The 17,189-nt window shown below is 39.8% G+C and overlaps 1 long non-coding RNA gene across 1 annotated transcript; it reads left to right on the top strand.

Moving 5' to 3' along the window:
• The first annotated feature begins 15,153 nt into the window (after positions 1–15,153).
• On the top strand, positions 15,154–16,935 carry LOC107806318 (uncharacterized). The gene is made up of 3 exons (XR_001652647.2): positions 15,154–15,323; positions 15,654–16,675; positions 16,764–16,935. It is a non-coding gene; the product is annotated as an uncharacterized LOC107806318 (long non-coding RNA).
• The last annotated feature ends 254 nt before the right edge of the window (positions 16,936–17,189 follow it).

Raw genomic sequence — 17,189 nt, 5'->3', positions numbered from 1 at the left:
AGATAACTACCTGTGTGGCGTCTGTTTCCACTTCTAAAGTTTGTAGCTTCATTTCATGAGCAAGGTGTAGCCCTTGGTAGAGGGCTTGTAGTTCGGTTTGTATGGGTATTTTTGCATAAGATTTCATTTGGAATCATAGGACCCAATTCCCACTGGAGTTCCTAAATACACCCCCTACACCTCCATGTGTACCCTCCTCTTTGAATGTCCCGTCTATATTTAATTTGTACCAACCTTTATGTGGTACTGACCAACTAAATTTTACGTGGACCTTTCTATCTAGATTAATCTCACGGTCAGTTAATAGTTTGTATTGAGTGGCTTGATTTAGTATAAAGGTTGCAGAAATTTCTTTCGAAGTCTTGTTTATGTTATTGTTGTTTTTATTTAGCCAAATATTCCAAATGACGAATGGGAATACATTAGACCATGAAATGTGCTTACTGGATATGTTTGGAGCTAGTTCCCTAAGATAGTTTAGCCAGTTATTATTATTTGGGCAATTAATCACTATACCTCATTGTTCCCACATTTTTTTTGCCACGAAGCATCCCATAAATATATGGCTAATATCTTCGGTCTCCTTACGACAAATTGTACACAAATCGTTAATGTCCATTCCTATACGTGCCGCATGGTAATCTATTATGGTGACAAAGTCGAAGGAAGAATTTGATTTTGTTGGGGCAACTAAGTTTTCAGATCCAATTATAATTATTTTATGTAGAACGGATTTTGTCAATGAGGTCATATCATGAATTTGTTGTGAAGGTGCCTTTATTCTTCATATCCCATATTAGGGTATCATTCCTAGCTCCTGGATCGAAAATGATGAATGTAATCCTTTCTTGTATTTCAATAGGGATATTTAAGGACATTTTTCCTAGGTCCCACATGTTGTTAGCATGAATATTTCTAACAGTAAAAACTTACCCGCACCGGATGTTTACACCCGGCCAATAAACAAATGACACATATGATTTTATTTTACTATAACTATTAGTACTTAACCATAGTTAACTACCATATATTCATAATCTTAATTAATAATATCAAAATACTTAATAATCATGCTTGCTATTCCTCGTTATCTCTTCTAAACAGTACCGTCAACCTATCCCAAAGACCACCATTGGCCATTACGAACTTCGAAAAGTAAATATCATTACATTTTAATCTTAACCAACCAGAGTATAGGCTTTATTGGGTTCTACTCATCTGTAGTTCTGTACTATAGAAGTAAAATTTTATTTTATAACATCCACTATATATGTAACGACCTGATCAATTATTTTAATTTCTAGAACCCCGTTTCCCTAAATAAAATTTTCCGTACATACTTTTACTATTTTATGACTTGCGGAGATGGTTAGTTCGGGATTTGGAAGGGTTCGAGTTGAAATCGAAACACTTAGTTCCTTAAGGTTGGCTTAAAATGCCAAGTTTGACTTCGGTCAATATTTTGAGTAGACGACCTCAGATTCGGAATTTGACGGTTCCAATAGGTTTGTATGATGATTTCGGACTTGGCGTATGTTCGGATCGGGTATTGGATGGCCCGGGAGCATTTTGGCACCTAATAATGAGAGTTGGTTCTTGAAGGTTTTAGAAGTTCTTTAAATTTGGTTGGGAGTGGGTTCTGATGATATCGAGGTCCAAACAGAATTCCGAGACCGGAAATAGTTCCGAAATGTCATTTAAGACTTGCACGTAAAATTTGGTGTCATTCCGAGTAGTTTAAGTACGTTTCGGCGCATTGGAAGTGAATTGAAGAACTTGTAGTTATTAAGTTTGGTTCGATTGGTTTTGGGGTGCGATTCTTAGTTTTGATGTCGTTTTGGGCGTTCCGAGAGTTCGAGTGAGTCCGTTTTATGATTCCAAACTTGTTGGCATGTTCGGACGGGGCCTCGGGGGCCTCGAGTATTAATCGGATGAGGCTCGGACCAAGATGAGAATTTGGAACAATAGCTGAAGCATCAGGTCTACCATAATCGCACCTGCGCTTGGCCAGTAACAAGTGCGAACTGCATGTGCTAGCCAAGCCTCGCAGAAGCGGCCAAGGAAGGGTAGCCCAGGTTCCGCAGGTGCGGCCCATCCTCCGCAGAAGCGGGATCGCAGAAGCAGAAACCCGTCTGCAGAAGCGACGCCAGCCGGTCTAGGGGAGTTCCATAGAAGCGTACTTTTGTCCGCAGAAGCTAGGACGCAGGTTCGGACCTATGACCGCAGGTGCGTAAATCTCTAAAGGCAATGAACTTCATTTAATACAGGACTTAGGAATGTTTCTCCTATTCTTCACACATTGGGGCGATTTTAGAGATTCAAAAAAGGAGACTTCAACCTAGCTATTGAGGGATAGTAATTCCTACCTTAATGTAAGTTTAATACATATAATATGGGTAGATTTTAACATGAAAATTAGTAAAAATTATGGGTTTAGATGAAAAACCTAGGGTTTAATAAAAATGAGATTTTACCACGAAAATAATCATGAAACTTAGTGAAAATCATATATTTATGTTCCTAAGGTTATGGGTAACAACTTTCTTCAAAACTTTTCAGAATTCGGGTATGTGGGTCTGGGGGTGAATTTTAAGAATCTTACAATTTGGGTTGGGTAATCACTCTAATAGTTGAGATATGAACTTTTGAGCATAGAGTGATTGATTTACACCATGCTTCGTGGACACCGTTAATTGATTATATTTGTTAATTGTATCAAATAGAACTAAGTCGAGGATTTTAAGGATTTAAAAGCTTTAAGTTGAATTGTCTTTATTTTGAAAAGAATCAAGAAAGAGTTAAGATCTATTGGTAATTTATATTTGACCGCGTCGCAAGTATATTCCGCAAGCGGGGTAATTCTTTCTACTACTCTCATGGGAGCTGGCCGTTTGTCTCGACAGGTTAATAGATGCATCTATGGTTCGTGATGTTCGATCCTCGACAGTGCACATTTTACATTTATGTTGGATCGGGCCGAACGTCCTCAGTGGAATTTTGTGCGTGATAATAGAAGTGGAAGTCCCTTTTATAATTGGTATAAATTCATTATTTGAAAGGTTATTTGTTTTAAATGAAAGAAGTGATTTGGGTTCTTAAATATGGTGATGAATTGTTTAGTTATTTCTTGTTTTGAGTTTTATTGTTATATATATCATGCTTAATTAGAATTTCATATTATCATATTGTTGGCCCTTAGTAAGTGTCGGAGTTAACTCCTCGTCACTACTTCTTCGAGGTTAGACTAGATACTTACTGTGTACATATTGTTTATGTACTCACGCTACATTTATGTACTTAATTGTATATGATCTGAGGCAGGTGCATCTGGTTACCAGTCTAGTGCGCAGATTTGATCCCCATCTCGAGACTTTACGATGAGCTACCTTCCGAGCCGTTCTGCAGCAACTGGAGTCTCCCTTATATTTTATTTTTCTATCTATTTTCTTTAGACAGTAGGCTAGTATTCTTTTGTATATTCTACTAGATTTTCCACATACTTGTGACACCAGGTCTTGGCACACACACTAGTAGACTTATGATTTTGGATTTGTTTACATGATTACGATTTGTACTCGTTTGCTTCAGTTTAGTTATGCTACATTTTCAAATTTCTAAATCTTTTTAACAAATGAGGAAAAATTATCCAGTTAGTAATTTATTTAAATGGGAAACCATTAGTTTGATCAGTGTTGGCTTGCCTAACAATGGTGTTGGGCGCCATCACGACCTATGATGGAATTGGGTCATGATAATATGGTATTAGAGCACTAGGTTCACGTAAGTCTCACAAGTTATGGGCAGACCTATTAGAGTCCTGAGGATCAGTACAGAGACGTCCGTACTTATCTTCGAGAGGCTATAGGGTGTTAGGAAACTACTCTTTATAGATCTCCTATCGTGCAGTTGATGATATACTAAGATCCTTTCTCTCACTCTCTCACAGATGGTGAGGACGCGTACGGCCGGCGTTCCAGACCCGGGAGAAGCTGCTCCCCCCATTGCTAGAGGCCGAGGTAGAGGACGGTTGAGGGCACCGGCCCGAGGTAGGGGACGAGGGCATCCCAGAGCTACCCCAGTATCACCACCAGCGGATCCAATGGAGGATCCCATCATTGAGGAGCAGGGCGAGGTGCCCACCGCAGAGCCAACCTCGATAGATTTCATGTCAGCACCGGGTTTTCAGGAGGTCATAGGTCTTATGTTGCGGTTCATGGACACTATGACTCATACTGATTTATTTCTAGCAGACCCATCCACATCTCAGGTGGGAGGGGGAGTACAAACCCCTACTACCCAGGCTCCGGGGCATGCAGCTGAAGTATATCAGACTCTGGGTACACTACCCATAGTCGGAGCCTAGCCAGTTGCAGCGGTTGCACATGAGCCTAGACCAGTTACGGACGGTGATCCGCAGAAGCTATTGGACAGATGGACTAGGCTACAACCTCCTATCTTCGGGGGTGAGCCGCATGAGGATCCCTAGGACTTCATTGATCGGCGGAGGGACATACTGCACAACATGAGGATATTGGAGTCCCATGGGGTGGATTTCACTACCTTCCAGTTGGATGCTGGGCTCGTAGATGGTGGCAGTCTTATCTTCTTGGCAGACCAGCGAGTTATCCTCCCATGACTTGGGACCAGTTTACACAGCTTTTCTTGGACAAGTATATTCCACCCTCTCAGAGGGAAGAGTTGCGAGGTCAGTTAGAGTATCTCGAGCAGGATCAGATGTCAGTGACCAATTATGAGGTAAGATTCACCGAGTTGTCTCGCCACATACTTATGATACTTTCTACCGACACAGAGAGAGTGAGGAGATTTGTTGCGAGGTTGCATCCCGGTATTCGGGCTAGTATGGCCCGGGAGGTTGAGATGGGTACTGATTATCAGCTAGTAGTGGAGATTGCTCAGAGGATTAAGGGCTACCGCCAGAGGGGTAGAGAGCGGATACAGTAGGACAAGAGAACTCGTTTCTATGGAGCATTTAGAGGTGCCCCGGCTAGGGGCAGAGGTCAGTTTGGGAGGTGTCAGCCGAGCAGGCCCACATATTCAGTACCACCACCTCCTCGGGGTGCTCCATCACAACCTTATTTTAGTGATATTCCAGAGAGTTCTTATCTCCCACCAGCTCATCAGGTTTTTTCCAGTGCCTATTTCATTGCCATGCTAGAGAGTTCATAGCACCCACCGGCCATCTAGGGTCCTTCTAGTGGGTATTCAAGCCATTAGGGTTAGACTTCGGGGAAGCAGTCTATGGTACCGAGAGGTTTTTACAAGTGTGGAGATCCAGGTCACATGAAGAGATTTTATCTCGGACTTCGGGGAAAGGCAGTACAGCAGGGCTATTAGCCCATGATTGCAGCAACAGCCGTCCGAGCACCTAAAGGTGGGGGACAGAAAAGTAGGGGCTGTACTAGAGGTGAAGGCTAGCCAGCCGACACCCTAGATAGATTCTATGCTTTTCTGGCCAGACCAGATACAGTGGCCTCAGATGCCGTGATCACAGGTATTATTTCTGTCTGCGATAGTGATGCTTCAGTGTTATTTGATCCAGGATCTACCTATTCATATGTATCATCTCTGTTTGCTCATTTCCTTCGCATCACTCCTCCTCCGGCGGCGCCGTTGATATCCTTTGCCGTCGATTCTGTGGTTGTGGATTGGATCTATCGGTCATGTGTGGTCACATTCTATGGTTACGAGACTAGAGCGGACCTTCTGTTACTTTATATGACCGACTTTGAGGTCATCTTGGGCATGGACCGGTTGTCCCCATATCACACCATCCTTGATTGCCATGCCAAGACTGTTACCTTAGCAATGCCAGAGTTGCCTAGATTGGAGTGGAAGGGTTCATCTGTCAGTACATCTAGTCGGGTTATCTCTTTTCTGAAGGCTTGACATATGGTCGAGAAGGGTTGTTTGGCTTATCTACCCTATGTTTGGGATACCACCGAAGAGTCTCCGACAATTGATTCAGTTCCAGTAGTCCGAGAGTTCGCTGATGTGTTTCCTTCTGACCTTCCAAGCATGCCACCAGATCATGATATTGATTTCTGTATTAACTTGGCTCCGGGTACCCAGCCTATATCTATCCCACTGTACCGTATGGCTCCGAAAGATTTGAATGAGTTGAAGGAGTAGCTTGAAGAGTTATTAGCAAAGGGGTTTGTCAGACCAAGTGTATCACCTTGGGGTGCACCAGTATTATTTGTGAAGAAGAAAGATGGAACTATGCGGATGTGCATTGACTACCGCCAGGTGAACAAAGTTGCCATCAAGAACAAGTACCTGTTGCCGCGTATCGATGATTTGTTTGACCAGTTGCAGGGTGCTAGGGTGTTCTCTAAGATCGACTTGAGGTTAGGGTATCATCAGTTGAAGATTCGGGACTCAGACGTTCCGAAGACTGCTTTCCGTACTAGATATGGTCATTATGAGTTTCTAGTGATGTCCTTCGGCTTGACTAATGCCCCAGCGGTGTTTATGGATTTGATGACCAGGGTGTCCATGCCTTATATTGATTTATTCGTCATTGTCTTCATTGATGACATCTTGATCTACTCACGTAGCCTGGGGGAGCATGAGCAACATTTGAGAGTAGTGCTCTAGACTTTGCGGGAATAAAAGTTGTATGCTAAGTTCTCCAAGTGTGAGTTTTGGTTAGATTCTGTGACATTCTTGGGGCATGTCATATTAGGCGAGGGTATTAAGGTGGACCCCAAGAAGATTGAGTCAGTTCAGAGTTGGCCTCGTCCCACTTCAGAGGCTGAGATCAGGAGTTTCCTGGAGTTAGCAGGTTATTATTGCCGGTTTGTAGAGGGCTTTTCATCCATTGCAACACCTTTAACTAGATTGACCCAGAAGGGTGCTCCGTTCCGTTGGTCTGATGATTGTGAGGTGAGCTTTCAGAATCTCAAGATGGACTTGACTACAAAACCAGTTCTAGTGTTGCCTTTAGGTTCGGGGATGTATACGGTGTATTGCGACGCTTCACGCGTTGGTTTGGTTTGTGTATTGATGCATGATGGGCGATTTATTACATATGCTTCACGTCAGCTGAAGCCCCATGTGAAAAATTATCCTGTGCACAATTTGGAGTTGGCCATGATTGTTCATGCTCTTAAGATCTGGAGGCATTATCTATATGGTGTGCCTTGTGAGCTTTACACTGATCACCGTAATTTGCAACACTTGTTTAAGCAAAGGGATCTCAATTTGAGGCAGCGCATATGGCTTGAGTATTGAAGGACTATGACATTACCATTATTCATCATACGGGCAAGGCGAACGTGATTGCAGATGCCTTGAGCAGGAAGATAGAGAGTATGGGTAGCTTGGCATTTATTTCAGCAGAAGAGACGCCACTAGCTTTGGACATTCGGTCCTTGGCTAACAGACTTGTGAGGTTGGACATTTCAGAGCCTAGCCAAGTCCTTGCATGTGTTGTTTCCCAGTCTTCACTATTGGAGCAGATCAAGGCTCGACAATTTGATGATTCGTACTTGGTAGTTCTAAGAGAAACGGTCCTACAAGGTGTTGCCAATGAGGTTTCTATTGGCGAGGATGGTGTCCTACGACTCTAGGGTCGTTTATGTGTTCCTAATGTCGATGGCTTGAGGGAGAGGATTCTAGATGAGGCACACAGTTCTCGGTATTTCATTCATCTAGGTGCTACGAAGATGTATCAGGTCCCGAGACAACATTATTGGTGGTGGCGAATGAAGAAAGACATAGTTGAGTATTTAGCTAGGTGCCTAAATTGCAAGCAGGTTAAGTATGAGCACTAGAGGCCAGTTGTCTTACTCCAACAGATGACTATACCAGAGTGGAAATGGGAACACATTACTATGGACTTCGTAGTTGGGTTGCCGCGGACCTTGCGGAAGTTTGATGCAGTTTGGGTCATTATTGACAGGTTGACCAAGTCAGCATACTTTATTCCAGTTGCAACTACTTATACTTCAGAGAGGTTGGCCCAGATTTATATTAGGAAGATAGTTCAGTTGCATGGTGTTCCTGCTAGCATCATATCAGACAGAGGCCCTCAGTTCACTTCGCATTTCTGAAGAGCGGTACAGAGTGAGTTGGGTACCCGTGTAGAGCTCAGTACTGCGTTTCATCCACAAACCGACGGGCAGTCAGATCAAATAGTTCAGATCTTGGAGGACATGCTCAGAGCATGTGTAATTGACTTTGGGGGACAGTGGGATCAGTTCTTTCCTTTGGCCAAGTTTGCTTACAACAACAATTATCAGTCCAGCATCGAGATGGCTCCATTTGAGGCTTTATATGGTCGGCGATGTCGTTCTCGCATCGGGTAGTTTGAGCCGGGCGAGACTAACTTATATGGTACTGATTTGGTGAGGGATGCCCTGAAAAAGGTAAAGTTGATTCAGGAGCGACATCGCACAGAACAGTCCAGACAGAAGAGTTACGCAGATCATAAGGTGTGTGATGTATCATTTAAGGTAAGCGAGAAGGTTCTCTTGAAAGTCTCGCCGATGAAGGGCATTATGAGATTCGGGAAGAAGGGCAAGTTGAGCCCAAGGTTGATAGGCCTATTTGAGGTGTTGAGGCTGGTTGGGGAGGTTGCTAATGAGCTTGTTTTACCTCCCAGCCTATCAGGGGTTCATCCGGTTTTTCACGTATCTATGCTCCGGAGGTATCACGCCGACTTTTCACATGTGTTATACTTCAGTACTATTTATCTAGATGAGAGTTTGGGTTATGAGGAGGAGCTAGTTGCCATTGTTGCTAGACAGGATCACCAGTTGAGATCCAAGAGGATTTCTGCGGTAAAGGTTCAGTGGAGGGGCCAACCAGTCGAGGAGGCAACCTGGGAGTCCGAGGAGGACATGCGGAGCAGTTATCCACACTTATTCAGCACCTCAAGTATGAATCAAAACCCGTTCGAGGACGAACGTTTGTTTAAGAGGTGGAGAATGTAACGATCCGACCTGTCGTTTTGATTTCTAGAACCCCGTTTCCCTAAATAATATTTCTCCTACATGCTTTTACTGTTTTATGACTTGCGGGGATGATTAGTTCGGGATTTGGAAGGGTTCGGATTGAAATCGCAACACTTGGTTCCTTAAGGTTGGCTTAAAAGACCAAGTTTGACTTCGGTCAACATTTTGAGTAGACAACCTCGGAATCGGAATTTGACGGTTCCAATAGGTTCGTATGATGATTTCAGACATGGGCATATGTTCGGATCGGGTTTTGGATGACCCGGGAGCGTTTTGGCGCATAATAGTGAGAGTTGGTTCTTGAAGGTTTTAGAAGTTCTATAAATTTGGTTGGGAGCGGGTTTTGGTGATATTGAGGTCCAAATGGAATTCCAAGATCGGGAATAGTTCCGTAATGTTATTTAAGACTTGTACGCAAAATTTGGTATCATTCCGAGTAGTTTAAGTACGTTTCAGCGTATTGGAAGTGAATTGAAGAACTTGAAGTTATTAAGTTTGGTTCAATTGGTTTTGGGGTGCGATTCTTAGTTTTGATGCCATTTAGGGCGTTCCAAGAGTTCGAGCGAGTCTGTTTTATGATTCCAAACTTGTTGGTATGTTCGGGCGGGGCCCTGGGGGCCTCGAGTGTCAATCGGACGAGGCTCGGACCGAGATGAAAATTTGGAACAACAGCTGAAGCACCAAGTCTGCCATAATCGCACCTGCGCTTGGCCAGCCGCAGGTGCGAGCCAAGACTCGTAGAAGAGGCCAAGGAAGGGCAACCCAAGTTCCGCAGGTGCGGCCCATCCTCCTCAGATGCGGGACCGCAGAAGCGGAAACCCGTCCGTAGAAGCGACGCTAGCCAGCCCAGGGGAGTTTCGCAGAAACATATTTTTGTCCGCAGAAGTGAGGGCGTAGGTGTGGCCCTATGAGTGTAGGTGCAGAAATCGCTAAAGGCAGTGAACTTCATTTAATACGGGACTTAGGCATTTTTCTCCCATTCTTCACACATTTGGGCGATTTTAGAGCTTTAAAAAGGGAGACTTCAACCTAGCTATTGAGGGTAAGTATTTACTACTTTAATGTAAGTTTAATACATAGATTATGGGTAGATTTCAACATAAAAATTGATAGAAATCATGGTTTTAGATGAAAAACCTAGGCTTTAATAAAAATGAGATTTTACCATGAAAATGATCATGAAACTTAGTGAAAATCATATATTTATGTTCCTAAGGTTATGGGTAACAACTTTCTTCAAAACATTCCGGAATCCGGGTATGTGGGCTTGGGGTGAATTTTAGGAATCTTGCAATTTGGGTTCGGTAATCACTCTAATAGTGGAGATATGAACTTTTGAGCATAAAGTGATTGATTTATGTAATGTTTGACTAGTTTCGAGTCGTTTGGCATTAAATTTGGAGGTTTGAGCGCATTCTTGAATTGGGAAGTAGGCTTTAAGACGAGGTAAATCTCTTTTCTAACCTTGTAAGAGGGAAATTACCCTATAGGTGAACTTAATTAATATGTGTTGTTATTTGTGGAGGGCTACGTACGTACGAAGTAAAGAGAGTCTGTACATATCTACTATTCATGTTTATGTCCGGATAGTTTTAGGTTTACATCATGCTTTGTGGACACCGTTAATTGATTATATTTGTTAATTGTATCAAATGAAACTAAGTCAAGGATTTTAAGGATTTAAAAGCTTCAAGTTGGATTGTCTTTATTTTGAAAAGAATCAAGAAAGAGTTATGATCTATTGATAATTTATATTTGACCGCGTCGCAAGTATATTCCGCGAGCGGGGTAATTCTTTCTACTACTCTCATGGGAGCGGGTCGTTCGTCTCGACAGGTTAATAGATGCATCTATGGTTCGTGTTGTTCGATCCTTGACAGTACACAATTTATATTTATGTTGGATCGGGCCGAACGTCCTCGGTGGAATTTTGTGTGTGGTAATAGAACTGGAATTACCTTTTATAATTGGTATAAATTCATTATTTGGAAGGTTATTTGTTTTAAATTAATGAAGTGATTTGGGCTCTTAAATCAAGTCCGATTGACCTCAAATTTTGCATTCAAGTCATAATTGACATAATAGAGCTATGAAAATTTTCGGAGCTGGATTCCGACTCTGGTATCAAAAAGTTGTGATGACCCAAAATGTCATCTTTAAATTTAATGATTAATTATGTGATCTAAGCACTATTTACCATTACTCGACTTGCGTGTGCAGTCCGTAAAATATTTTCGGAAAGTTTTCAGGTGAAAAATGAATTAAAATGTGAATTAGAGTTTTAAAACTCAATTGAGTTGACTTTGGTCAACATTTTGAGCAAACAGACTCGGATCAGTATTTTGACAGTTTTGGTAGGTCTATATCGTGATTTGGGACTTAGACGTATGCCCGGAATCAAATTCTGAAGTCCCTAGCCCGAGATATGGAATTTTGATGAAAAATTAAAAGTTTAAGTTCAAATAGTGACCGGATATGTCAAATTATGTACAAACGACCCCGGAATAGAATTTTGATGATTCCAACAACTCCGTATGGTAATTTTAGACTTAGGAGTATGATCGGAATTTTATTTGGAAGTCCGTAGTGGAATTAGGCTTGAAATGCCGAAAAGTTGAATTTTTGGAAAATTTGACCGAGGGGTTGACTTTTTGATATCGGGGTCAAAATTCGATTCTGAAACTTGTCATAGCTCAGTTATATCATTTATGACTTGTGTGCAAAATTTGAAGTCATTCCGAATTGATTTGATGTGTTTCGACACAAGATATAGAATTTGAAAGTTCAAAGTTCATTGATTTTGATTTGAGGTGCGATTCGTCGTTTTGATGTTGTTTGATGTAGTTTGAAGCCTCGACTAAGTTCGTATGGTATTTTGGGACATGTTGGAATAATTGGTTAAGGTCTCAAGGGTCTCAGGTGGATTTCGAAAGGTAAACGGAATGGATTTCGGACAAAGAGTGCTGGAAATTTCTGTTGCAGAAATTTCGTGCATGGAGCCAACTTGGGAAGCTTATATCTCGCAATTCATAAGGAATCATAACATTTTCAAAACAAGAAAGTTGTAGTTGTTTGATTATAGTTTCCATAAAGTTAAACCATTCATTATTTGGACATTTGTACACAAAGTTATGACGGATTGAATAAAGGCTGGTAGAGCAGTTTCGCCAGAAATTTCTGATGCGTGGAGCCGACTTTAAAAGCTTATATCTCGCAATTCATAAGGAATCCGAACAATTGCAAAACATGAATGTTGTAGTCGGTGGATTCTAGTTTTCATAAAGTTAAACCATTTATCATTTGGATATTTGTACATAAAGTTATGATCAATTGTAGTAAGACTGGTAGAGCTATTTCTGGTGGACTTTTAGTGACGAAAAATGGACTTTTAGTGACGGATTGACAGAAACTTAAGGACCAAAAATGGTCATTTCATTCATTTCGTTTTGGATTTTTGGAGCACGGTTCATGGGCGATTTTTGGGCGATTTTCATGGGAAAATATTAGGGTAAGTGTTCCTTATCCTATTTTGATTATATTTCATGATTCCATACTCATTTACATCATGAATCCGTAAATTTATGGAAGAAAAATCAAGATTTTTGCAAAATCTTCCAAAAACGAAAATTTAAGATTTGGAGGTCGAGTTGTTATCGAATTTTGGTAAAATTGGTATGGGTGGACTCGTAATTGAATGGGTTGTCGGATTTTATAAGTTTTGCCGGATTCAGAGATATGGGCCCCACAGACAAATTTTAAGCTAATTTCGGATTTTAATGAAAATATAATATTTTATTATGAAATTGATTACTATAATTTTTGTTGACTGTATCGAATTAATTATGACTAGATACGAGTCGATCGGAGTCAGAAAATCGAGAAAAAAACACAATACTTGATTAAATTGGAGCAAGTCGAGGTAAGTGACTTGTCTAACCTTATGTGGGGGAAATTTTCCCTAGGATTGATATTGATGTGATTATTGAAATGTGTTGAAAGTCGTGTGCACGAGGTGACGAGTGTGTACACAGGCTAAATTACGAAAGATTATATTTTAAAATTGTGTAGATCACTGTTGCGCATTTATTAAATTATTTTATCTAGTTATATTCTTCATCATTGATCTGAGATATATACTTCAAATTTGTTTGATCTTTTCTTACTAACTGTTTTACCTGTTTAGTTGAAACTTGGTTTCTTTTATTCTGTGCATTATTTGAAGGTTGATTTTCTTTAAATTAAATATTATTAATATGAAGTATTTGACATTTTAAAACTTGATATTGAAGCAACGTAGTAAAGATTTTGAAATATTATTTTTCTAAATTATTTACTCCTGAATATTTTTATACTCATTGTGAGGGAGCCATGAGCTCTTTATTTTGGAAGAATATTATTGTTGAATTATTTTGACATGAGCCGTGAGCTCTTTATTGTGGAAAAATATTATTGTTGAATTATTTTGACATGAGCCGTGAGCTCTTTATTGTGGAAAAATATTATTGATGAATTATTTTGACATGAGCCATGAGCTCTTTATTGTGGCAAACTATTATTGATGATTTATTTTGGCATGAGCCGTGAGCTCTTTATTGTGGAAAAATATTGTTGTTGAATTATTTTGGCAAGTTAAATTATTTGAGCACTTGAGATGCAAATTATGATATATTGTGACATTGATACGCATGCGGTGGTATAATGTCTGGGTATTGAAACGCATGCGGTGAGATAAGGGTGGCTTGATACGCGTGGCTAGTAGGGGTGACTACTAGAAGTCATGCGGTATGATAAGGGTGGCTAAAACGCGGGATGCTATTTCGGGAAAAAATATTTTCTTTAAATAAATTGTGAAGGCTCCCGCGGTGATATAAGGAAATGAGATATTGTGAAATTATTTATAACTTGGGACTACGAGGCGATACCTCGGTAGTTCCCTTGTTGATATTGATTTATGGCCATAGTTGCTTTCGATTAATTGTTGTGATTTTCATAAAGTAGAAGGAAATTTTGTTTTGATTCCACGAGATATTATTTGCAATTATTTGGTGTCATTAAATGTGACATACTATTTGATTCATTTCCAATGTCATTTTATTTTACTACATTGATAAACATTTTACCATGCCATTATTATATTCCAGTAGGGCCTTACCTGACCTCGTCACTACTCTACCGAGGTTAGACTTGGCACTTACTGGGTACCGCTGTGATGTACTCATACTACGCTTCTGCATATCTTTTTGTGCAGATCCAGGTACATTTTACCAGCCTAGACGTCAGTGAGTTACCTGCGCACAGAGACTTCGAGGTATATCTGCCAGCGTCCGCAGACTCCGGAGTCCCCTTCTATCATTTTATGTTGATTTCTTATATTTTATTTAGACCTTGACATATAGAGACATTGAGAATAAATTCTTAGAAGCTTGTGACTTATTTCTACCGGGTTTTGGGAGTTGAAATTTTTTGAATTGTAGTTTATTTATTTTAGATATTTATTATTATTCCGCATTGATAGGCTTACCTAGTCTTAGAGACTAGGTGCCATCACGACATCCTATGGAGGGAATTTGGGGTCGTGACAAAAGTCAACTCCACGGTCAAACTTCCAAACTTAAATTTCTATTTTAGCCATTTCAAGCCTAATTTAATTACGGGCCTCCAAATAATTTTTCGGAGCGCTCCTAAGTCCAAAATCACCCTGCGGAGCTATTGAAATCATCAAAATTCTATTCTGATGTCGTTTTCTCAAAATGTTGACCGAAGTCAAACTTAGCATTTTAAGGCCAACTCAAGGAACCAAGTGTTCCGATTTCAACCCGAACTACTACTAGAAAATGAATTTATTGGAATGATTTTTGGGCAACGGTTCTGTAACTGTTACAGTAGATCATATTTTGGAATGGTTTTAACCGTCCCAATAGAGTCAAAAGTCTTCTGGCACACTTCCTAAGAATAACCATCTCAATAGTGTAGTAACTGTCACCATGAGTACAGATATAGAGACGATTTTGATATGCGATACAATAGGGTTGTTTGTGGGAACGGTTTTGTGAAATAAAAAGCTATCAGGTCGGTTTAATTTTCCCTCTTTACTTTCCCTCCTAGGTATTTATTAAAAAACAAAAATAGAGGACCCCACTAATATTTTAATAACTCTAAAATATAAAACTAACCTAGAACACATCGACTTCATCATCTAGCGACTCCCCCAAAATCTCAAACACCCGTCTCTCTCTGTTCATCAACCTAGAACACACCGACGAACTTTGTCGACCTGCTCCGGTGAAGGACGATAACTTCCGGTGAAGGACGACCATTATCGGCTAACATACCATAATCTCCGAGGTAGGCTTTCGGTTTTTTACCCTGTTCGATGTTTGCTATTACTGTTCGATTTTCGCTTTCTTCTTCCCTAGTCTGAAAAATTATTTCATTGCTCCTTCTATTTTCTTTCTTTGATAATATTTCTGATAAACCCATTATTTTGCTTCTGTTTTGTTTGTATTATACGATATATTTTGTGATTTTTAGTTTGCGAAATTGGGGGATTTATTTGTTAGGTTTTAATTTTGTGTTAGAAACCATGAGATTTCCCCTTGTTGGATGTTTGCTATCGATGTTCGATGTTCGTTGTCTTGTTCGTTATTCTGAAAATCGTTATTCTGTATTATACAGTGGGTATGCATGGAGTAAATTTTATCGACAAATGCTATTGATGCAATGGCTCGTGGAGTATACTTTGGAGTTTTCAATTTTTCCCCAGAAAATTTTCAGCCTTTCTTCTGCCTTATTTCTGGATCATAGACATGAGGAACATGCTGGACTACCTGCAAGACAGATTACCAAGAATCTAGGGGCTTCTTTGCAATTAATATAACATTGACGACGAGACATAGTAATAATAATCTAAAATACATTCATTAGTATGACTAGGGTTGTTCAAAATCGATCCATAATCCGGCAAGTGTGTGTAAGAATCTGTTAAAACTTGGTATACTTTTGATTTTAAAAAAAGAATCTGTTAAAACTCGGTATGATTTCATCTTGAAATATCTATCCCAGTTTGGTGTAAGGGTATCCATTGGTTCTATTTGATGACTGATATACCTTTTGGAATGGTCCCATTTACGAAGCACAGTTGGTTTTCCAGTGATGCAAGGGCTAGTCTTTGCTTGACTAGCTAAACTGGCATTCCTTCTATGTTGTGGTGTCCAATTAACTTGGCGTTGAAGCGTGATTTGAATTGGAAGTGAGAAAATATTTAGCTTCTTGTTTGACATTCAGGCTTTGAATACTAATGTCATTAGAAGTTAGAAAAGCTTATTTAGAATAAAGCTGCAATTAGCAAACACTAGTGCACTACTAAAATCTTTGTAATAAAAAAGGGCAAACTACGGTCCAATAGATCCACATCTATTATATAAATATAAAATGAAAGTCAGTGTAGGAAGTAAATCCACCCCAAGTATCTTATATGATTAGAAAGGTATTGAAGGCCCAAGAATACTATGAGGAAGCTGTTTTCACTCAAGACGATGTACTGAATATGGACAGATTTTCTATCAAGAAGATGTACCAAGATGATGTATTCATGTGTTGTTAGCCTCTTTACTCTCCAAATGGGTTGCTTGTATTTTAGCTTCTTGTTGCTCTTACATAAGGAACTGTGACAGTAAAATAGAGTTCAACTTTGTTAGGTAAAACATCGATAACGAATCAATTACTTTGTGATTCAAACATCTTAAATTTTTTTTTGTTTAATCATTTATTGATCGTCATTTGTAGGTGCAGCGATTGCAGATGAAAGCAGTGATGAAGATCTTTCTTGAGTGTTGTTGATCGTTGCTAGACTTTCTCATTATGTTCCGGGATATTCTAGTTTAGAACGTTTTGTATGCAAACTCATCTATTTCATATTTTGTTTTTATATATGGATAATGCTAGTTTGATATTTCAATGTTATTTTGTAGTTTATATAAGTTATGGTGTATAAAATTTTGTTGCATGGGAAATATTCCTCATTCTGGAGCTATATATATATATATGAAATTACTAGGAAGAGCCGTTGCAATAGACAATATAACCGTTACAGTAAACCTATCAAACAATAATAGCAGCCCCTAATAACTGTTGCAATAGACTATAGATAACTGTTTCAATAAATCACAAAAACCGTTACAATATATTATAAAACCTGTTGCGATAGCTTTA

Source organism: Nicotiana tabacum, chromosome 19 (genome assembly GCF_000715075.1).
Source record: "Nicotiana tabacum cultivar K326 chromosome 19, ASM71507v2, whole genome shotgun sequence".
In the NCBI taxonomy this organism is placed as follows: domain Eukaryota; kingdom Viridiplantae; phylum Streptophyta; class Magnoliopsida; order Solanales; family Solanaceae; genus Nicotiana; species Nicotiana tabacum.
This window is presented reverse-complemented; position numbering and strand designations above follow the sequence as displayed.